Source organism: Pan paniscus, chromosome 9 (assembly GCF_029289425.2).
Source record: "Pan paniscus chromosome 9, NHGRI_mPanPan1-v2.0_pri, whole genome shotgun sequence".
NCBI classification, from domain to species: Eukaryota; Metazoa; Chordata; class Mammalia; order Primates; family Hominidae; genus Pan; species Pan paniscus.
Window position 1 is genome coordinate 47,607,251 of NC_073258.2, and position 22,731 is coordinate 47,629,981.

Below are 22,731 nucleotides of genomic sequence, written 5' to 3' on the forward strand. Positions count from 1 at the left end.
CTGCGTGTGTGTGTGTGTGCGTGCGTGTGTCTCTGTTTGTAGGGATCAGGCCGGGATTAGCCAGAACAGACAAACTTTTTCAGGTGAATGATGAACAAGGACAAAAAAGATGGGAACCATTTAAATTGTACCTAGTGTGTGCTAGGCACTGGGTAAGGGGCTTGCACATACTTTATCTAATTCTCACATTGGCCCTACATGGTTCTACCCATTTTAGAGGTGAGGAAAGCAGTATTGAGGACCAGCTAAAGGCTCGTGTCTGTGATACGCTGTGTGAGGACTAGGGAACAAGAGTAAGCGCAGTACAAGTCAACAACACTATTAGTTGGGCACCTACCATGTGTCAGGCACTGGGTTATGAGGAAGCCTCCGTGCTTGTCTGGCACAGTTCCAGAGCAGAGAGAAATGAAGCTGGTGACCAGAGAACCCTGTGACGTCAGGAGTGCAGATGACTTAGGCATCTTCTAGAAGTGCAACTCCTCCATTGAACAGATGGGCAACTGAAGCCCAGAGGGAGGAAGTGTTTTCCCCGAAGCCACATGGCGAGTCCTCTCGTTCTAGCTCGCAACACTGCTTCCAATGACGTTTCTTCTGCTTCTAGGCTCCCCCTGTTTTGAAGCTGATTTTTATTCCCTCACTTAAACAATTAAGCTTTAATACACTAAAAACAGATCATTATCTTCCTAAGGTTTAAAAAGCAAGATTACTATTTGTAACACAAGTAATTAGCTACCTTCTGGTGTTTCCTTACCCTCCTCTTCCCCAAAGGATTATGCTTTTTTATGTTGCAGAGGGCCCAGCAGCTAGATGTGATGGCCAAAGCTGTGGCCCTGGAGGAGGCAGAGGGAGGATCCTGGGATCTTGGGAGCTGGAAATGCTCCAGGTAGGGAGGGAAGGGGGCTAGAGTTGGCTGTGGGGGATCTGCCTACGTGCAGAGTTCCTCTTTAGGGGTGCGGGCTTGGTTCTGACGTCACTGGACCATCCCGGCCCAGATTGTTTCCTGGGCCACATGGCTGCTCTGGATAAAGATGGCCACTGCCTCAGGGATTTACGGGGGTGTAAATCAACTGTAACACCAGATGTGGAATCTTCCCATAGAGGATCTTCAAGGGGTCTATGAGCCCTCTGCATTCAAATGAAATGTCTGGATCTTTTTCTAATTGTTCGGGAATAGGGTCCATGGATTTCATCAGATAATTTTAATGGTAAAAGGAAGATTCATTGATTTTTTTCTTTCATTTGCTTTGTTATGAAATATGAAGAAGCACATATAAAGTGTATGCGTCTAATGTAGAGAATAATGAAACAGCCAGATGGAAGAGATGCCTACAGTGAGGTAAGGGAGAAGAGGCGTGGAGCTTCCATGCCCTCTCTGGGCACACTGCCCTCCAGGGACCTCCGTGTGTTCAGCAATCCAGAAACTCTCCAAACCCTGTCGTTCAGGGATTTTTATGGAGGCTTCATCACATGGGTGTGGTCACTTGTGTACCAACCATACAGATGGAGAAATAGGAACCTGTCAATGTCTCGGAAACCTCCTCCCATAGGTCCTTCAGGATTATACCTCCCTCCTCTCCCCGGAGATAACTATTATCCTAATTTTTGTAAAATTATCATTCCCCTGGCTTTCTTTATAGTTTTCCCACCTGTGAATCTATTCCAAAACAACATATTGTTTAGTAATGCCCGGTTTTGAACTTCTAGTGGATTTATACTATAAATATATAGGGGATCTTTTGAGGTTTATTCCTGCCCACGTGTGGACCTATGGTTTTTTCTGTTTCTCTGCACCCTGGTCTTCCATTACATGACTCAATGCAGCTCACAGGTTTCTGGACATTTGGGCTGTTTCTAGGTTTTGACTATTAAGAACGATGTTCCGTGGACATGCAAGAGATTGTTTAAAGAAAATAATTGGGAGTGGAACTGTCAGATCGTGGGGTATGTGCATACTCAGTTTTACCAGACAAGCATACATAATTAGGCTTTAATACACCAAACCCAGATCATTATCCTCCTAAGGTTTAAAAAGCAAGATGACTATTTGTAATCAAACCATTTTTCAGAGTGTTTCTACCTGTTTACACTCCCACCAGCATGAGAGTACCAGTTCCTCCACATCTTCACCAGTGTTGGTATTGGTAGGTAGATTCACTTTTGTCAATCCTGCAGGTGTGTCTATGGGCAATGTTTTTGCTAAATTTGCATTTATTTGATGATTAATAAGATGGGACACTTTTAATACATTTATTGGCCATTAGGGTGTCCTTTATATAAAGTACAGTTCAAGTCTATTACCCATTTTTCTATTGGGTTGTATTGTTTTTAATTTATTGATTCATAAAGGGTTTTTTGTTGGGTTTCATTTTAATATATTCTAGAAATCAATCCTTGGCAGTTATATGAATTGCAAATATCTTCTCACACCGGGGCTTTTCTTTTGACTTGTATTCATTGCATTTTCAAAGGGTCCACAAGAGGAAAGGTTGAAAACCATTTTCAATACAGGTCTTATAAACAGGAAGCCCATGAGCCAGAAACCTCAGATTTTTGTTAAGCTCACTGGTGGTGTTACAACATATTGAACCAGTAATCAGGAATGTCATGTTACAAGTCAAGATCATTAGCTTCTTTTGAAGTATTAGATGATCTCGGCCTGCAGTTCCTACATAGCAGTAGCAGGCTCCATCCAAGTGGGGGCTCCAGCTGGAGACAAGGCAGGTCTTCTGGTTCATCCCAGTTCCTATTGCTTCCCAGGCACCAAGGGTCCAATGTCACTTGCCATCCTTGGGCTGCCCTGGTGGTTTCCTTCCACACTCCTGGTTTCATTGTGCACGTCACCTGCAGGAATTTGCATTTGCATTTGCTTTTTGTTAATGCCCTGCATCCCGGCATCTCATTGTACCATACAGGGCTCTCATCGTCCCTGCATCTCTTCATACCATGCATCTCATCATACCATGCATCTCAGCGTACCATGCATCTCAGCGCACCATGCAGAGCTCTCATCGTCCCTGCATCTCAGCACACCATGCATCTCAGCACACCATGCATCTCAGCATACCATGCAGGGCTCTCATTGTACCATGCATCTCGGTGTACCATGCATCTCAGCGTACCATGCATCTCAGCATACCATGCATCTCAGCATACCATGCAGGGCTCTCATCGTACCATGCATCTCAGCGTACCTCACATTTCGGCATACCGTGCATCTCAGCGTACCATACAGATCTCTCATCGTCCTTGCATCTCATCATACCATGCATCTCAGCATACCATGTAGGGCTCTCATCGTACCATGCATCTCAGCATACCGTGCATCTCAGCGTACCGTGCATCTCAGCCTACCATGCATCTCAGCATACCATGCATCTCAGCATACCATGTAGGGCTCTCATCGTACCATGCATCTCAGCGTACCGTGCATCTCAGCGTACCATGCATCTCAGCGTACCATGCAGAGCTCTTATTGTCCCTGCATCTCATCATACCATGCAGGACTCTATCGATGCCTATGATTGTTATCATAACAGATAGGAAAACCCCCATTGCTTTTCCTACTCACACACCACTCACTACAGAACACTTCACTTCTGCTCACCAAAATGTGTGTGGGTTTCTCCTCACTAACAACCAGTTCTCCAGGGGAAAATAGATGGGTGTCCTCTAATTCATTTCTGACATTATCTGCCTGGAGATGGCATCATATCCCACAAGTTAAGGGCTGAGTTCCACAAGACTGCCCCCGACTTCGGATATGAATCGTGAGCTCCAGGCTGTGGCCTGTGCTTCTGGCCAACCAGCCATAAAGTGGGGGTTCCTATGACTCTCTCTTCAGGTTTAATGACTTTGCTAGAGCAGCTCACAGAACTCAGGGCAATTATTTGTGTTTACACATTTATTACAAAGCATGTTACAAAAGATACAGAAAAGCAGCCAGATGGAAGAGATGCCTAGAGCAAGGTAAGAGAGAAGGGGCGTGGAGCCTCCATGCTCTCTAGGGGCACCACCCTCCCGGGACCTCCTTGTGTTCAGCAATCCAGAAACTCTCCGAACCCTGTAGTTCAGGGATTTTTATGCAGGCGTCATCACATACGTATGGTCACTTATTAATTTAATCCCCAGGCCCTCTCCTTCCTGGAGGATGAGGAGGGAGCTGAAAGTTTCAAGCCTTCAATTATGACCAGGTCTTTCTGGGGACCATCCCCCATCCTGAAGTTACCCAGGATCCCAACAAGAGTCACCTAATTAGAAAAAAAAATGCCCCTATCACCCAGGAAATTCCAAGGGATTAGGAGCTCTGTCAGGAACTGGGGTCATAGACCAAACATTATTAGAACAAAAGATGCACCTCACAACCCTTGTTGCTCAGAACATTACAAGGGTTTTAAGAGCTCTGTGCCTGGAACCAGGGGCAGAGACCAAGTATATATTTCTTGTTACATCACATTATTGCAGTTATAATTGCTGTTGTCATGCAGATGCCTCTGACAGGGGCACTACTTGGAGCTGATCTCACTCACCAAGTCCTGAGCAAGAAGAAATTTCACCTCTTTTGATCCAAAGATCAAAGCCTGTGAGGCCCTCACTCCTCAAGGAGGATGAGGGGAAAGAAGGCCCTGGAATTGGGGTCCCTGAAAGCACTGCCATGGCAGTGCTTGGCAATGGCATTGTCTGTCTGGGAGAGCTGGTGGTAGTCGTGAAGTCTGACAGATGTGAGCTTTGGATTGCCTTCAGAGGCAGCCCATGTCCTTGATCTCCATAAGGAGAGGAAAGAGCTATCACTAGAGATATTTGGTTTCCTGTTTATCTGGGGACAGTTTGATTTGCATCTCATTTACATCCATTTGTGCGCTGCATCTTGAAGGTCCAAACTCTGGGTGTCTGAGATGAAATGAGATTGTACAACCTGCTACCACTGGATTCTCATCCACGCTGGAAGGTTTGACCGGCCTGAAGCCAAGTGAATTTCTCAGCAGCTGCCTGTCGGGCGGGCTCTTTCATGCTACTCATTTCTTGAGCACTTACTGTGTACCAGCTGCTGTGCCAGTGTCTTATTTTAGGGGTAACACAATTTTGTGTGGTCTAGCAACTTACTCATTTTGAGATGCAGACATGGAAACATGCCCTTCCGGTCCGGGTGTTCTTGGACAAGTGACTTACTGTTTCTGGAGTTTCAGCTTCCCGATGGGTAAAATGAGAAGAATAACGGACTTCTCTCTGAAGGTTTGTGTGAGGATGTGACTCAGTGAGCCACATGGTAGAGCACTCAGCCTGGGACACCCGCAGAACTGAGATGAGAAGGAGCCAGGATTTAAAGTCAATTTAATTGTCACTTCTCTGGGGTCTACCATGCCTCCCACTAAAGCACTCTCTTTTGCTATTAGCCACAAGCACGACATGCGGTTTCCCAACGCTGCTGGGTGCACACCTCTCCTCCTGACCCCTCTCCCCACTTCCCCGGCAAGGACACACAGGCGGCTGTGGACTGGGGGGGCTCATGTATCCATCCATTTCATGGGGATGCCATTGGGGGGCTGCACTGGACTGGGTTATTTTTTAACTCCTGTTATTAGTCACTGCCTGTCATGAGAAAAAAAAGCCAGGGCAAGGTGTAAACATTCAGGCTTCTCTCAGTACTTTCTATTATTTTTCCCTCCTCTTTTCGTGAGCTGCTGTCCCATCACGGGAGGGTTGCCCATGAAGATGTGGCTGCTGCCATTCCTATAAACAGCTGGGATGTGTGGGACCTGCACACAGAGTGGGGGTGTCCCCGGGGCAACCTGCGGCGGCAATGCAGGACTTCCTGAGTTGTCCTGTCAAATCTGGAGATCAGTCACATCCAGCCCTATCTGGCCCTTACCTCTCTGCTCCCAAGTTTGACGTGCCCACTCTGGTCATCTGAGTTGATCTTGGCCCTCTGAACCCACCTCACAGGCTGCACCTTCTATGTGGAACCCTCCCAGCCCTCCCAGGAGAATGCAGGGGAGAGTGGGCTTCGGGGGTCAGATCGCCTGGGTTTGAGCCCTAGTTCTGCCATTCAGTAGCTGTGTGACTTTGGGAACATTCTGGACTTCTCTGTGCTTATTTCCTTATCTGTAAAATAGGGATAATAATGGTACTTTGCAGGTGGTTGTGTGCATTAAGTGAATACATGAATAATGCTTAGAACACCCCCTGGCTTAGAGTGAGCACTCAAGGTTGGCTATTATTATTATTAGAATGCAGTGGGCAGATTGCTTGAGGTCAGGAGTTCAAGACCAGCCTGGCCAACATGGTGAAATCTCGTCTCTACTAAAAATACAAAAATTAGCCAGGCGTGGTGGCGGGCGCCTGTAATCCCAGCTACTCGGGAGGCAGAGGCATGAGCATCGCTTGAACCAAGGAGGTAGAGGTTGCAGTGAGCCAAGATCATGCCACTGCACTCCAGCCTGGGTGACAGAGTGAGACTGTCTCAAAAAAAAAAAAGAAATAGAGTGCAGTGGTGGGCCAGAAGCATGGGCTTTACTGGGATTCAAATCCCAACCCCTCCACTAAGTTGCCCTGCAACCTTAGGCATCTCCTTTAACCTCATGGCACCTCAGAGGCCTCATCTGGGTTGCCTACACTGAAGGGTGGTTGCAGGGCTGGCTTCATGGGTGTGTGACTTGTGTAGTCACGCAGGGCTCCATGCTCAGAGGGACCCTGTGCCTGGCTTAATGCTCTGCTGTTGCCATCTTGAAATCCCTAATAATTTGTTAGCAAAGGCCACTCATTTTCCTTTAGCACTAGGTCCTGCAAATCATGTCGCTGGTCCTGGGTGGGTGGGAGAGTGACAGGAGGCGGTGTGTATAACTCACCCCACTGTGTGGTTCCCTTCCCCTTCCAGAGGCTCCTCTGAACCCTCAGCATCTGCTGTCTCATGGGGAGCCCTCGACTGGTGTATATTCTGCCTCATGCCATCTCCTAGGCTTCCGCTTTCATAATTGAGCTCTTGTGGTTTTGCCGACTTCTCTGGGGTTTTCTCTCTCTCATGGTTAGACTGCAGGCTCCACAAGGGAGATGCAGCCTCTACACATCTCTCTCTCTCATCTCTTGCCTTACCTGAGCTGGGCACGGGGTCTCAATAACAGTTCACCTTCCCCGAGGGGTAGGGCAACTCATGGAGCTATTTTCGGTGGAAACATTATGGGCTTGGGATTCTGACCTCAGTGTGGAATGATTTAGGTTACTCACTGCTGTAGAACTGACCATATATTTTCAGTATATTAGGTAATTTCAAAAAAAAATCAGTTTTAATAGCAACAATCAAAACTGTAGAAGCCCACAAATGGTAGTATAGCCTACTTTGCGCCTGGGTTTATGGGACAGGAGGGCAAAGCGCCAGCTCTCTGCTGCCTCCCAATACCTGGAGCTGGGAGTAAGGAGTGGGAGGAGGAGTGGGAGGAGAGTGAGCATGGGGGGAGCTCATCAGAGCGGGAAGAAGTCGGCCTTGACAACAGCTCTTCAGATCTAACACCCTCTGTAATAGCTGATTAATCTTTGGGCTGGAATATATTCTTGATTTTAAATTCATATTTAATGATAATTGTTAGTTGTTTAATAGTTAATGCCTCCTCATGGTTGATACTCTTAAAGGTACAAAAGGATATGGAATCAAAATTCTCCCTCTACTCCTGTTCTCCTTCCTGGAGGCAACCATTATTATTGGTGTCTTGTGTGTCCTTCCAGAGATAGCTTATTTAATGCAAGAAAAAATATTTGTATTATAGATTTGTATATTTATATTCATGTATTTCCTCCATTTTAAGGCAAATAGTTGCATACAATGCCTGCTGTTCTATACCTTCACCTTATTAATATGTCTTGGAGATGATTCCTTAATAATCTAGAGTTTCTTTGTTGTTTTTTTACACTTTTTAAATTTTTTTTTCTTCAGGTTCTGGGACTCTGATTACAAAATCTTGACAGGTCTGTTTTCATCCCATTCTACCTTTTAGAATATATATACTATTATACATATACTACTTTATATATAAATACATATATATACATATACTACTTTATATATATATGTGTATATATATATATATATATATGAATGAAACATTCCTGAAAAGCTGCTTCTAAGACAAAATCTATCTTTCAAATACCACCATCCTCAAATCTCCCTTTGTAAAATCAAACCATATTTCCAGTATTAGTGGCTTTTCTCTCTTCCTGCAATTCTCTTCCCCTAGGTATTTCTATTGCCCCACCCCTCACTTCATTTAGCTCTAAACTAAAATGTCACCACTTTGGTGAAGCCTTCCTTTGCTGCCCTAATTAAAGTACTCCCTACCAACTTCTCTATCCAGCTCTAGTCCTGAATTATTTTTCATAACATTTCCGAAATATTTATCCCCAGTGCCAAGAAAAGCACTTGATAGACAGTTAAGTGGTGAATTAATATTTGTCAAAGGAAAAAATGAATGAAAATAAGTGGCCACTTACGTAGCATAAACAAAAAACTCCCCAGAATAGTTTGCCCTACTCTGGAGCCACACTACCTGACATGCTCATTAAGGATATAGTCGTCTTCTGATTTCCTTTATAAAATGCGAATTAACTTGGTAAAGTCATTTCATTTATGAGATTCTTTCTTCCAAGATAAGTTCTCCTGGCCATGAACATTCTAATTTAGAATTTTGTATGTGCTTTACTTATTATCTTTGTTTCTTGATTATTTTATATCTAAATCAGTGTGGAGATCCATTGTATTTTAATCTCATATAAACACTTATGAATTTAGATAATAAGTCAGAAAATGAATTCAGGTTTTGAAATTTTATGCGTGTAGAATTTTGAATCATTAGCATATTTGGTTATTTTGTTATTGATAACATTGAAGAATTAGATGAGAATTAAAAAATAACAGTACTAGAAATATAGGGGCTTCCAGGTCCTGGCTTCTATTCTCAGCATTCAGTCAAGAGTGAATATTGGGGCCGGGCGCTGTGGCTCACGCCTGTAATCCCAGCACTTTGGGAGTCCGAGGTGGGCGGATCACCAGGTCAGGCATTTGAGACCATCCTGGCTAACAAGGCGAAACCCTGTCTGTACTAAAAATACAAAAAAAATAGCCGGGCGTGGCGGCGGGCTCCTGTAGTCCCAGCTACTCGGGAGACTGAGGCAGGAGAATGGTGTGAACCCGGGAGGCGGAGCTTGCAGCGAACCGAGATCGCGCCACTGCACTCCAGCCTGGGCGACAGAGCGAGACTCCGTCTCAAAAAAAAAAAAAAAAAAAAGAGTGAATATTGGAAGGGATCTAATTATAATTCAATAGTGCTGTCATAATAACGGACAACATTTGTTCAGAGCTGAGGTGGGAAAATGGAGTTTTCTATATTTAAAAAGAATCTGTTTTCTCTATTTTCTGTGAAAGATGCTGCATTACTCGTGCTTCCTACCAGTATAACGGTATAATGGCATGCTTGAGAAACAAGTTAGGACATCAGTCTGTGTGTTCTGTAGTCTGGATTCTTTTTTTTTTTTTTTTTTTTTTTTTTTTGCCTCCTTGGTGTCTGCTCATTTTTCTAAGATCCAGATCAGCTATGGGCAAATTCACTGGGAATAGGATAAAGTGAAGGTCTTCTTTTTCTTTTCTCAGTGGACTAAAAAACTCTTAAGTGTTTCTTTTGTATTCAAACCCAAAACTGGTACAAAGTCCATTAAGAGAAGCCACAGCTGCAGAACATACTTTCTTCCCATCGTCAATGTCTTATTTCTTCCCTCAGGATTCACTTTCTGTATAGTCACCTCGAGGAATGACTCACTGAAGACATTAGGGATTGGGGAACTGCCATCCCCTCCTAGATTACCCAGACCAAATACTGCTTTTTCCTCAAATGCTTTCTCCTGCCATATAGTTTTGCTCTGTTTTAACCCTATAAGGGGAGCCACCAAAAACAATAGGCAGACTATCTTTACCTTGTGTTGATTAAAAGGTATCATTAATATGGGGAAAATGAGGACAACAGTTTGTTTCTGGAATACTCTGTTCTTTTATAGAGCTGCAGAGTGATCTGTTATAGAGAGACCCTCTAATTTAGCCAGTCCCCTATTGCTGGATATATAGGTTGTTTCCACTCTTTATCAGCATAAATCTTTAAGTTTAAATAAATCCTCTTCTTCCTCATTCACTCTTGACAGCACTTGTTTAAAGGGGCAAATGGTCTTGTTCAGTTGCAACCTCTGCTCCATCGCTACAGCTCCATGCTTCTTGAAGACACAGATCCTCTTCCCTTCCTCCACCTCTTCTAATACTCTCCCATCCCCCCTTCCAGAAACCTCCAGGAGTCAACCTTGACTCCTCCATCTCCCTCCACTCCCACGCCCAGTACGTCCACTTTACTTCCACAGCACAACCCTATGCAGCTCGCTCCTTCCCCGTCACCATCCTCCTGAGTCCAAGGCTCCATCAGGTTGGGCTGGGACCATTGCAGTAAACTCCTCTCCTGTTATGGAAATCAGACTGGGTCACTACTCTACCTGAAGCCATCGATGGCTGCCTTGTGCTCAGGAGATAAAACCCCCAAATCCTCACCACCACCCTGTCTCATCTCCATCGCTGCCCCCCTGCTCATTTCCTTATGATGACCTATCAAGCTCTCTCCTGTCTCCAAGCAGTTGCACAAACTGTGTCTTCTGCTTGAGCACCGTCCCCACCACAGACACCTTCCTGCTCCCCCTGACTCTCATTTCCCTGAGTCTCAGCTTACACAGCACTTCCTCACACAGGCCATCCCTGCCTCCTGTCTGAAAGTGGTCACCCATCCAAAGCTCTCATCCCCATGGCTTGTCCATTTCCTTACATCATACATCATCATGTGTAATTACATAGTTGTTTATTTGTCTGTTTAATGTCCGTCTCCCCTACTAGAATATAAACTGAGGGCAAAGATGTGTGTCTTATTCACTGCTCTGTCCCTTGTCCTTCTTAGGGGACCTGACTGGTGTTTGTCAAATGAATGAGTGTTTGTGGGCCCCTGTTCTTTGCCAGCCCTTGTGCTCAGTACTGGGCATCCAAAGTTTAATAGGACCCACTGACTGCCCACCTAAAAAACAGAGATTTGCACCTTCCTGGTAATACGACCCAAGAAAGAAGAGTTAACTCTACCACAGAGAAAGTCTGGAAGGATAAGGGACATTTCATCAGTGAGGAAGAAGAGAATGGGCATTCCAGGCAGAGGGTAGAGCATCAGCAAAGATCTAGAGATATCCAAGCCCATGGTATGTCTGGGAGCTTGTATAGACCCAGGGAGCTGGAACAGAGAGTATGCAGTAAGATGGGATGAAGTGAGCTGGGAAATTTCACCGAAGTCCTACTGTGATGGGTCAAGGAGTTGCAATATTTTTGTTGTTTTCTGTTTCTTTGTATCCCTAGACTTTCCCTCAGTACTGGAAATACAGTAGAAGCTCAACAAAAAATACTAGATGTAACCCGATGAGACTAGATGTTCCCTCTGCTGTTAATGAAGAGGAAACCAACAATTCTAGATTCAAAAGTGACTTTCCTTGCTTCCTCTTCTGTCAAATATTTTGGAAATCCCTGTATTAGTCAGGGGAAGCTAAGCTGTAGTAACAGAGACCCCCTTTGCAAAATCCAGTATCTTATAGAAAAATAATTATTTCTCTTTTTTACAATAGTTTTGGGCAGGTAGCTCATTTAGGGTCTCAGGTTCCTTCCATCTGTTTCTCCACAATTCCCCAGGGTATTATGAACCTCTCTGTGGGTGAAGCTGGGTCTCACCCATGTCCTGGTTGTAGGCAGGAGGAAGGAGAAAGAGATTGAGATGGAGGTGGGCCCATTGTCTTAAAGGCTCTGGCTTGAGTGGGGCATGCATCACTTGTGCTCACATCCCATTGGCGAGAACTTGACCTAAGTGCAAAGGAGACTGTGAAGTGTAATCTAGCTGGCCAGCCAGGTGCCATAATTTTACTGCTCTGGAGGCAGGAAAGCATGGAATTTGGTAGACAGTGAGCCAGAGGAAGTCACTGTGGCAGCCTCCAGTTCACCATCATGGAGGAGCAGGTAGCCAGGTGCATGGCCTTTGCATGACTCCAGGTGCCCCATGCGTCTATCCCCCAGGGAGTGAGCCCTGAGCTCTGTTCACTACCCCCAGCTATGAGGGAGAAGATCTTGGGGTTCCCCTGATCTCTGTCTGCCTGGTTCTTCTAACAGGGCTCTCTGTGGTAGGGCCTCTCCTCAGCCTTTCTCCTGTCTTTCATTCCTGACTGGTGATGACCCTGGTCCAGACCTGGACTTGGCCCTCCTGCTCTGAGAAGAGCCTTGGTCAGCAAATAAACACCTGGGGCCACATTCTAGTGGCCCATAGGGACTGTGGAACTGCAGAAACTCTTTTTAAGTGCTTGAGAAGTACCTTTTATGATATAGAAACAAGCCATTAATTGCAAATCATTATTTTCCTGTGATTCTTACAGTTCCCCAAAGACTATCTGCCAATATTGCAGTAGCCCAATAGGGGTCACTGTATGTACCTAAAAGTAATAAACCTGCATTTTAAAATCCTGTAATCTAAATTCAACTCTTATTGGACTTTTATTACAAATAGTATAAAATCTCATTAATATTAAAATTAATGATAGCTAATATTTATTGAGCACTTACTGTGTCAAGCACTATATAGCACCTCAGAAGCAATCTCTCACTTAATTCTTACTACTCCTAGTGTGGAACACTGGGGGTTCGCATTTCAAATGTGGAAACTGAGGCTTAGTGAGGTTAGATGGCTTGACAAAGGCCACACAGTTAATATAGAGCAAAGCCATAGCCAGGCACAATGGCTCATGCCTGTAATCCTAGCACTTTAGGAGGCTGAACTAGGTGGATCAGTTGAGCCCAGAAGTTCAAGACCAGCCTGGGCCACATGGTGAAACCCCATCTCTCTACAAAAAAAAAAAAAAAACAAAAAAACGTAAAATTAGCCGGGGCATGGTGGCACACACTTGTAGTCCCAGCTACTCGGGAAGCTGAGATGGGAGAATCACCTGAGCCCCAGAGGTCAAGGCTGCAGTGAGCCATGATTGTGCCACTGCACTCCAGCCTGGGCATCAGAGTGAGACCCTGTCTCATATAAAAGAAAAATAAAAAGAGCAAACCCAGGGTTTGACTCCATTTCTGCCTAACTCCAGAGCCTTAGTTCACCATGAAGCTGCTAGCCTAAGCAACACGAAAGTGACTTTTACTGAAACCTGCATGGCACTCCACAGCTTCTCAATCCTTGCAACACCCCTGGTTTACCTCTATTCCCATTTCAGCTGAGGAAACGAGGTGCAGGAGGTCAAATACACACAGTAGGGAGCCATTCTTGTTGGCCGTCTGCCCCTGCATAAAGCAGGGGCCACCCCTGCCCTGGAGGGACAGCTTTCCTACCTGGGTGGGCAGCATCCTCAGACCCTTGGACCTTTCCACACTGCTTGGAAGGGAACCGATGGCCACTTTCCTTCCTGAGAGAAGCCAGCAGGACCTTGCTGCCCCATGATGATGCTGTCAGACCCTCCTCCCTCTGACTCTTCCCCAGGCCTTGCCACCCTCCCCTCCTCTTGCCACCCTCCCCTCCCCTTGCTGGTCCAGGGCTGAGCCTTTATCCTTATCCTGGCCCCTATCTTTCTCTTTCCTCCACCCTCTTCAAACAGCACCTTGATCTTTGTAAACTGCTAGTGAACCTGATAATGTCACCTTCTGCCTAGAAACCTTTCATGTTCCCATTACCCGCAGAGTAAAGCTGCTGCCTGGCACCTAGGGCACCTAGCACGACCTGGCTTTGCCTCTGTTCCTGGTTTTTGTCTACTACCTCATCTGCCCCCTTCCCGCCAGCCCAGTGGGTGCTCCCCAGCTACAGATAAAAAGAGAGAAGGTGGTGGTGGGGCCTGGAGACAAATTCGGAATAATCTGTATTCTCCATGCCTTCTTGAAAAGTGACCATACATGCATATTAGTAAAGGCTCTGAAACCCTGCAGAGCAACATGTTAAACTGTTATTCAACCTAATAGTCTCCATGTTTATTTGACCACAGAAGACACAGAAATCCATGTTAACATCGTGCACAGCAGCCACTTTGAAAATGCCCCTGTTTCCATATGGGACCACATTCCCTGCCCTTCGTTTTGCCTCCCCACCCTCAACTCTCTGACCATCTCTCCGTGTTGAAATGTTTTAAGGCCCAACACAAAAGCCTCATTCCCCATGAAACCTTCCTGATTTCGCCCCAACTAGAGTGCTCTCCTCAACCTCAGCATTAGATTGGGCCTCTCCCTGAACTTGAACTGTAAAGTCAGCCAGAATGTGGGGTCACACGTGGTCTTTTGTCTTTTCCCTGAACATTGGGTGTCTTAAGGAAAGGGATTAAATTTTAGTTCCCTCTTCATATCTCAAACAGGGCCTGTCTCATTACAGGTGCCCTGGAACAGTCATTGAACAAGAACTGGAGAAGGAGATGCAACCTGTGAAAGGCAAAGTCTCCACCTTCTTCCACACAGCCCAGCTCTGGTTCCCACAGTCACCACTGTGGAGGGTCAGCCTGGCTCCCCAGCCCCAGAGTGGCCTGGCCTGACTCACTGATCATGCAGACAGGATGTCAGGATTCCCTGGAAGCTCAGGGGCAGGCCATAGGGACTCCACTTGCCACCCTGACTGACTCAATGTCTCCAGTCTGAGTGTCCCCTGAAGAAATACGTCATCTGCCATCTGAGGGCAGGCAGCCAGGCACTGACCTAGGATCAGGCCTTCTCACTTGTAGCTGGCTGCCTCCATCCTTTTGAGCTGGGAAGTTGTGAAGAATTTGTTAAGAACCAGAAAGAACTTGTTTTGGGGACCACAGGCATGTGTCAGACCCAGGTCCCAAAGCCCTGGGCTTGCAGAGCCAGGTGGGCTGTGGGAATGAGACATGGCAGGGGCAGGGTTCCTGCTGAATTGGGAGAGCCCTGTCCAGCAGCAGCCAGTGAAGCCCGGTGAGTTAGCACCCAGGAAAGCCAGACCTTCTGATTTGTATGTCAATCTCCTGATATTGAAAAATCAGCTCAAGACATTTTTGACCCTGAAAGGTAAAGAAAACCAGGCAGCTGGTCCAATCTGTCCTGCGGCTGTCGGCTTGACCTTTGTGTTAGGTTAGCATCATACCAAGCCAAGTGCACAGGTCAAGGTGTTGTGTGAGATGCAGCTCATCTGGCACATGGGGGCGGGCATTTCAAAGTCACGGTTGAGTGGATGAGTATGTGAAAGCTGCATATCCGTCATGGATTAAGTAAACAGTGTCGAATGTCAGGAGCCATATCCGAGTTTCATTTTTACAATCATGTCAGCATCGGGTGCAGGTTGCTCATGTCGGAGGCAGGCACGAGGTACGCACATCAGCCATATGGTAGGTGCTGCTGTGTGTTACATGTGTATGTCGGTATCAGGTGTGGGGCCTCGGTTCACATGCTCATGTAAAGCGTGCCTGGCAACCTGTCTGGTACCCAGCCCCTCCTCCCAGCACCCCACTCCCCTCTCACAGGAATGGCTGCCTCTCCTTCTCAGGGCCTGTCCAGGTGACATAGCGGAAGCCCCTGCCTTTCATCTCCAGCCCCATAAGGTTGGGAGCCCCAAGCACATCCCAGCTCAGGGAATAAAGAGGCCCCTTTGTCGGACGCTACAGCAGACTCCCTGGTCCCCTCCTCCAGCCCTACCTCACCTATCCGTGTGCCCCACTGACCACAATCGCACTCGACCTGAGTCATGCTCCCTGGAGAAGGGGCCTGATGTCATCGAGAGCTGGCAGAGGAGAGGCATAGACAGGCTGCTGCTGTTAAAAATGACACCTCTGCAGGCTGCTGTGATACTGTGTGTGGGCCAGCTCTGTCCTCTATCTTCTCCTCTCCCTGTGGCACTGCCCTAGCAGGGCCTGCCTGCATTGCTCATTGCTCCAGGCTTTATGTTTGGAGAAGAGAGAGAGAGAGATGAACTGGGGCCCAGGAAAATATGCAAGTGGGCGCTGTGCATGAGGACCATGGCTCTGCTGCTTACCAGCTCTGGGAGCTTGAGCAAATTGCTTAAGCTCTTCTTGCCTCAGTTTACTGCTCTGTAAAATAGGGATGGGATTGTTGTGATGGTGAGAAAAGAGCTTGTCTGTGACCATGCCTGGCACAGGCACACAGTAAGCTCAATAGATTGATCAAATATTCTCTTTTCTTCCTGGCGACTGGCAGGTCCTCATTCCAGGAAGAGGGCAGAAAGAAGTGGGAAGACTGTGCTTCTCTCTCTCTCCCTGTCTTTCTCTCCCTCTCTCATTTCCTCCTTCCCTTCCCTTTCCTCAGGGCAACAGAATGACCTGTCTCTCAGAATGAGCCTGGGCCCAGGGAGCTACATTCCCAACCTGCCTCTGAAAGGCAACCCTGGAGGGCAGGTCCTCCCAGCAGGCTTGGACACCCTCTGTCCCTCCATCTTCTCCCTTTAGGTTCAGACCAAGGCTGCGCCCTCACCCAATTGCCTTTATTCTGAACCTGCCGCAAGACAAGCTTCCATCTTCTGCAGGAATAAGTATGGCTGGAGAAAGCGCAGGCCAAGGAGTCAGCCCTGCACCTCCCTGGCCAGGGGCACTGCATACATTCCTGGCCTGGTGACTTCACGCATCTTTAGGGCAGGAAGAGTACCCTGGCAGGGCTGTTAGGAGGACTTGCTGAAATGACATTCTTAATGCTGCTAGTTCAGAGGGCTTTAGTCCACGTCCTTCACTCCTATAAATGTTTCCTTTCACTCTGTGCAAAGTGCAGAGGTTGTCAGGCAGCAGCTTCAGAGCCCCTGACTCCCCTGGGGCATGGTGGCCCTCACTGGATCTGCTTCCTCCCTCAAGGTGGGGGCATTCCCTGTCTGTCTGTGAGTACCCTGGTCAGCATGTGGGTCTGGCTCTTGTCCGATTTCCCTTCCCTTGTCCTTATCACCCCTCCCAACCCGACCCCCGACCAGGACAATGCCAAGGTTTGCAGGAATTCTCACCCACACCCCGCCTCCACCTCCCTGCCCTTCCTCTCTGTGGGGAGCCCTCTGTGTCACACAGAAAGAGAGCAGCAGATGTTAAAGCCGTGTTCCCTTGTCCGCACTCAGCCCGCTGGGGTGTTTGATCTCTGGCTTAACAAGTTCAGCCATTTTTCTGAAATGAGGAAAAGATTCAGACAGAGAAAGAGGGATGGAGACAAAGAATGAGAGAGACCATAAGATAAAATGATCCAGAGACTGAGAGGAAGATAGAAGAGAAAGACAAAGCAAGGCAAACACAGAGAGAAAGAGAGAGAGACTAGAGCAGGGACCACCTTCTCTTACAATCCTCACCTTCCCCCTTCCCCCTTCTCCCACCTCTCACCCGACCTCCTGCCCTGCCTCCCACCCTGCCTCCCGCCCTGCCTCCCAGGCCCTGATGACTGGTGACCATCAGCCTTGTAGCCACCATATCAACTCTGAGTGACCGTGCCCTCCCTGGGGGAGGTTACAGCCTCTCTCCTGTGTGACAGGGCATTTGCTTAAGATTCAAAGGCCTCTGATACAGAGGACGCTTCCCTCACAAGCTGGGAAGAGCAGCCCTGTGGTCCGGAGGGCTGGCTGGCAGGGGACAAATGGGCTGCCAGGATGGAGCCAAGAACTCCTGCTTTGCTCACTCCTGGGGCTGAGCAGCCTTTCAGGAGCACCCGGGGAGCCAGCAGTGAAGCCCTCCCTCACTCAGCATTAACTCCAAATTTATTTCTTGCTCTGCCTCTCCCTCCCCTCTTCCCTCTCCCCTCCTTTGTCTTCCCAGTATTCGATTTCCTATTTGAGAACCGTTCCAGCCTGTGCCACTGCTGAAATCCCATCCTCGGTAACCAGTGAAGGCTGTTTTAAGCCTGTGAGTCAGAGACCAGTGCTGGTTTTTATTAAAGGCAAAAGGAAAATAATCTGATTTTTAAAAAGCAAAACACCTTCTTAATGTTTCATGGGACATCAAACTGTCTGAGATAATATCTTAAAACACTCATATACACATGATAGCCCCCAACCCCTTCCCAGCCTCGGGTGGGAGTGTCAAACCTGCTTGGGTTATTTTTTTCCCCGGGCTAAATGTTTCTAGGTCACTTCCATCCTCCCCCACTGAGAGCTCCCATACAGGAAACGCTAAGGATTCCACTCCAGTCCCCGAGCCTCCATAATTAATGGGATCACTGGAAACCAGCCGGAAGGATGCTAGGGGCGAGGGGTCTTATCTCTCTGGTCTCCAGGCAGAGAATCTTCTCGCCAGATGAGATGCTGAGTCTATGCAGGCCCTCGGGCCACATCTGCTGACACTGATCCAGCTCCTTACTAGCCCACCTGGGGCTGGCAGTCCCGGGGCCTCTTTCTCTTCCTGCCCCACCACCCTCTGGAGCTGTCTCTTTCTATAATTCTTCCCTTGTCGAGTCTATTAGCGTTCTCCGGCAGGCTCTGCCAAGCTCAGCTGCATCTCCTTGTCTAGTTTATATTAGAAGAGAAAGCTCTGGCGTGTTTTCCCCTTACCTGAGGAAAGAGACGCTTCTCTTTTTCAAGACACTCATAGCCTTTGATGAAGCCCAAGAAAGGCTTAAATTATAATGAAATGCAGTCATCTCCAGACGAGATTACCCGGGAGTGCTTCCGGCTGCCTTGTGAAAACGGCCTTCCAGCAGAAAGGCAGCTGGGTGCAGGGGCTGCCCTGGATGCCTGTATGGGCCTGTGTGCAGCTTGTCACCTGCCTGCCCCTCCTCCCTGCCTGGACTATTGCAGTAGCCTCCCGACTGGGCTTACCACCTCCTGTTTACCTCCCCTCCCCTGCTGATTCTTTCCTGCTCTGGTCTGATCACTGTCCTTCTCAGAGACCTTCAGTGGCTTTTAAATTCTCAATTCAAATGCCCCCTCCACTCCTTCACCAAGCCCTCCCAACACCTTCCAGGTGGGCTGGACTGCACCACCTCACTGACATCCCTACCTACCACTGGGTCTGTAGCCCAGAATAAAAATAAAAATAAAAAACAAAAAACACTTCACTTGTCCTGCTTGGGATTATCATTATTTGTATATTTGAGAAAAGAAAGAAAATAGCCCATATGGACAAAGGCCCACCATGTGCCAGGTGCAAATGTCAACCTGCCTTGGAGTCACACAGACCTGGGTTCAAACCCTCACTCTGCCCACTTACAGCTAAACGCCCCAGAACAAGTTTACTCCTATCTCTGAGCTTGCTTCCCTATCTGTTAAATGTGACTAATGATACCTACCTCATAGGACTGCTATGGCGGTTAAGGAAGACTAAGTGCTGAGCACATAGTAATTGCTCAATAAATACTAGCTGCTCTGCTTTTTAAAAAAAATTCCTCATAATGACAAAGGAATGATTGGCCTGGTTTTATGGAGGATGAGGTGGTTCTCAACCTTGGCTATGTTTTAAAAACACCTGGTGTAATAGTCCATTCTCATACTGCTATGAAGAAATACCCGAGATTGGGTAATTTATAAAGAAAAAGAGGTATAATGGACTCACAGTTCCACATGGCTGAGAGGCCTCACAATCATGGAGGAAGGAGGAGCAAAGGCTCATCTTACATGGTGGCAGGCAAGAGAGCTTGTACAGGGGAACTGCCTTTCATAAAACCATCAGACCTTGTGAAATTTACTCACTGTCACGAGAACAGCACAGGAAAACCTGCCCCGTCATTCAATTACCTCCCACTGGGTCCCTCCCATGAGATGTGGGGATTATGGGAGCTACAATTCAAGATGAGATTTGGGTGGGGGGACAGCCAAACCGTATCACCTGTGGAGATTTATAAACTACACGTGCTGGGTCCCAATGCCCAGATCTCTCCTGGGGTCACAGCATCTCTGTCTGCACAGGACAGGAATCACTGTACAAGGCACTGAAGAAGCAGAGGCCCAGGTAGGGCCTGGCTGCCTTGGACAAAAAGCCCAGGAGAGGGCATTTTTCAGGGGTCAAGAGATGGGAGTGGCCGGGCGGGATGCCTGGGCTTTGGAGTGAGTCCAGGGCAGCCTCACTGTTCAGCAGGGGTGGGTTGGGAGGGCTCATGGCACCATCTTGCCCTGTCACTGGGCACACCCAGTGCAGGGAGTGCCCATGGGGTCTGAGGAGGCAGGAGGCTGCAGGGGAAGCCAGGCTACCTTGCTTGCCCAGAAACAGGCCAATGACCACAGCACCTGCCTTCTGGTGGGGATGGGGGAGCTCAGGAGAAGCAGGAGCTAATTGAGGTTGTCAGGAACAAAGGCGAGCTTTCCACAGTTGAGAACAGAAGGGAAAAACACCCAGAGTTAATTAACTTCCTTCAATATGGCTGGTGCCTCAGGTCTTACAGCTGCCTGGGGTCTTACTCTGCCTTCCAAGAGAAGGAGATCATGGTGGCTGAAAGAAAAACACCCTCAGACAGGCAGGACAGCCCTTCTTTTTGCTACTCATGTGCTCATTAATTCATTCGGTTATCAATCAACAAATCCATATCAAATGCCAGGCTCTGTGCTGAGGACTAGAAACAGCACAATATAGAGGCGTCCTCATGGAGCTCAAAATCATTCATTTACTTCCTCTTTCAACCAGCACACAGCAAACAGCTCTCAAGTGGGTCCATTGTGCTGCCTTCAATTGCTTTATTTATTAATATTTTCTCCAGTGCATTCATCCTGCCCCTCTCCTAGATCTGCCTTCTCTTGCCTCCAGTTCTTCCTCCTCCATTCCTCCCCTCAGCTGAAGGCCTTACTCGAGTTTACTTGGAAAATAGAAGCAATTGGAAGAGATCTTCCCCCAGCTCCCCAGGTACCCACTTCCAGCACTTGTGCCTGCAACATCCTCTGCCTTCTCTCCCGTTGATGAAACGGATTGCCCATGCGCCTAAGGCAGCCCTTCCTTAGACCTGAGCCCCAGGTCCCATCCACTTTAGCTTCCTGGAGCACAGTGTCCAGAGAGTTCCTCTGCTTTATCCTGTGTTGCCAATTTCCCCTCTTTATCTGGTCATTCCCCTCAGCATATGAACGTGCTGCTGTTTCTCCCTTTCTAGAAAGTTATAAAACATCTCTTGGCCCTACCATCTCTGCCAGCAGTACTCCATTTCCTTCTACTTCTTTACAGCAAAACACCTGTAAGTAGTTGTCTCTGCGGGCTGTCTGCAGTTCCTCTTCTGCTCTGTTTTAATTCCACTCCAGCCAGCTTTCATCTCTACAGTTCCATTGGACCTGCTCTTACCAAGGACACCAAAGACCTCTAAGGCACCAAGAGCCACTCCTCAGTGCTCGTCTTACTTGACCCAGCTGCAGCATTTCACAGATTGATCACCACCTCTTTAAACCACTATTCCCTTGGTTCCCAGACACCACCCTCCCCTAGTTTTCTTCCCACCTCACTGGTCACACATTTCAGCCTCCTTTGTCGGGTCCCATTCTTCAATCTCTCACTTTTTTTTTGAGGCAGAGTCTCACACTGTCACCTGGGCTGGAGTGCAGTGGCACAATCTAGGCTCACTGCAACCTCCACCTCCCGGGTTCAAGCAATTCTCTTGCCTCAGCCTCCTGAGTAGCTGGGATTACAGGTGCCTGCCACTGTGCCTGTCTAATTTTTTGTATTTTTAGTAGAGACGGGGTTTCACTATGTTGGCCAGGCTCGTCTCAAACTCCTGACCTTGTGATCCACCCTCCTCAGCCTCCCAAAGTGCTGGGATTACAGGCATGAGCCATCGCACCCCGCCTCAATCTCTTAATGTTGAGGTGTGCTTTGTGAAGGTTAGTCCTTGTTCCTGTTTATCCATTCTCACAGTTTTAAATATTGTCTCTATGCTGACAACCAAATTCATATCTGCAGCTCAGACCTCGCCACAAACTCCAGACTCAAATATCCAACTATTTAAACATCATCTCTTCTTAGTTGATATCTGATATTGTCTGGCTCTGTGTCTCCATTTAAATCTCATCTTGAATTATAATCCAAATTGTAATCCCCATGTGTTGGGGGAGGGACCTCATGGGAGGTGATTGGATCATGGGGATGTTTCCTCCATGCTGTTCTCATGAGAGTGAGTTCTCACGAGACTTGATGGTTTTATAAGGGGCTCTTCTCCCCTTCGCTCTGTACTTCTCTCTCCTGCCGCCTTGTGAAGAAAGATGAGTTTGCTTCCCCTTCTGCCATTTATTGTAAGTTTCCTGAGGCTTCCCCAGCCATGTGGAACTGTGAGTCAATTAAACCTCTTTCCTTTATATTTATGCAGTCTCAGGTAGTATCTTCATAGCAGTGTGAAAACAGACTAATACAATATCTCAAACTCAACATGTCCCAAACTCAATTCCTGTCTTTTCCCTATAATTCTGTTCCACCTACATCCTTCTCCAACTCAGTTAACGGCAACTCCATCTTTGCAATTGCTTAGACTAACACACCTCACTGTTATCTGGGACTCCTCTCTTTTTATCACATTCCACATCTATTAGGAAATGCTACTGACCCAATCTTCAAAATGCGCCCAGGATTCCACCAATCCTCCTCACCTCTGCTGCTGCTACCTGGTCCAAGCCAGTATCTCCCATCTGGGTTACTGCAGTTGCCTCCTCACTGGTCTCCATAAGGCAGCTAACATTCTCTGTTACATCAACCTCTCTGCTCAAAACCATCCCTCCAATGGCTTTCATCTTGGTCAGAGGAACAGTGCCCATGAGGTCCTCTGTGATCCAAGTCCCA

The 22,731-nt window shown here is 47.4% G+C and overlaps 1 long non-coding RNA gene across 1 annotated transcript; it reads right to left on the reverse strand.

The window, feature by feature from the left end:
- Positions 1-1,985: 1,985 nt before the first annotated feature.
- LOC117974906 (uncharacterized) lies at positions 1,986-19,320 on the reverse strand. The gene is made up of 3 exons (XR_004665077.3): positions 18,543-19,320; positions 5,101-5,294; positions 1,986-2,841 (listed from the first exon to the last, which is right to left on the reverse strand). It is a non-coding gene; the product is annotated as an uncharacterized LOC117974906 (long non-coding RNA).
- Between the last annotated feature and the right edge of the window lie 3,411 nt (positions 19,321-22,731).